Source organism: Myotis davidii, unplaced genomic scaffold, assembly GCF_000327345.1.
Source record: "Myotis davidii unplaced genomic scaffold, ASM32734v1 scaffold425, whole genome shotgun sequence".
Taxonomy (NCBI): domain Eukaryota; kingdom Metazoa; phylum Chordata; class Mammalia; order Chiroptera; family Vespertilionidae; genus Myotis; species Myotis davidii.
Genome location: NW_006296413.1, coordinates 4344378 through 4345611, shown reverse-complemented (window position 1 = coordinate 4345611; position 1234 = coordinate 4344378). Strand labels below are relative to the sequence as shown.

At 60.1% G+C, this 1234-nt stretch overlaps 1 protein-coding gene across 1 annotated transcript in view; it reads right to left on the bottom strand.

Annotated features, from left to right (window-relative positions):
• NRXN2 (neurexin 2) overlaps nucleotides 1–1234 on the bottom strand; it is a 116296-nt gene that overhangs the window by 15867 nt on the left and 99195 nt on the right. The window lies entirely within an intron of this gene.

Here is a 1234-nt window from a genome sequence, read left to right as displayed (position 1 = left end):
AGGAGCCGCCAGGACCTCACTCTGCCCTCCCAGCCACTGCCAGGCCCGCAGACCTCTGGCCAGGCTCCCGCTCTCCTCCCGAGGCCCAGCCACTGCCCCGCCCGGATCGCCCTGGAGCGCAGAGGCCTCCCCGCCAGGACGTGCAAGCACAGAGATGGAAAACGTTAAAGGGACCTTTCTTCGCTCGCTGACAGCCAGAAAGCAAACCGCTCCAGCTCCAAGTCACTCCTCACTCAGCGGCTACCCCTCCAAGCTCCCACCGGGGTGGGCTTCTGCTGTTCCTTTGATTTTAATGGATCTGGGGGTCGGTTTAACCCTCTGAGTTTGTTGCTTTGGTTTGGTTTTTAGAAAAGATATTTATTATGTTTAAGTTTAGATTTAACTTCGGTTTTGGTTTTGCTTATTTTGGGGAGGGAGGGGGGCAGAGGAACTCGACGCTGCCCCCGGCTCCCGGGACCCTGGGCTGCTGGCGCTGGGGGGTTTAAGACCTGGCTTAGCCCTTGTTAGCCTCTGGTTAGTGCCTCGTTAGCGATCTGGTTTAGAGTTAGTGCTGACGCCCTGCCCCCAAACCTGGGCTGAGGACAGTCCAACTTGTGAAACCCGTTCTCCCTGTGGAAACACGCGTGCCCGGGGACACCACCCCCCCGCCCCCCGTGTGGCCTCTGGCCGGAGACCGGCCGGGGCTGTGTCTGCTCGGCCCCCCTGTTCGGCCCCTCCTCCTGCAGCACCTCACTCAGCCTGGGGCAGCACCTCCATCTTACAAGTCGGGGGGCCTGAGCCCCGAGAAGCTGAGCGCTAGTGATGGCAACTGGAACACCAGACCCGGGAGGGTCCCCGTGTCCAGGGCTTCCTCCCAGGCACAAGAATCACGAGAAAAACGGGGAGGGGAGGGTCCACAGCGTCAGACACGCTGGGGAAGTGTATTGCACAGAAAAGCAGCGGCTTCTCTCTCATGGGGCTTCGCAGAGCCCTCGGGGGACCCACGTTCACCTCCAAGCGTGAGAGCGGACTCGCGTTTTCCAGGCTCAGCTCCCAAGTCTCCTCTCGCGAGGCATCCCCTGGGGCCCGTGCTTCCCGGGACACATTTTGAAACTGGAAAACTGATTCATTCAGTAAATATTTATTGAGCACCGACCACGTGCCAGGTGCTGACAGCATAATCCCTCCAAGGATGCCAAGCCTTCCTCCCCCTCCAATACCTGCTGCGCCTACTGCATCTCACCCTCAGGCACCT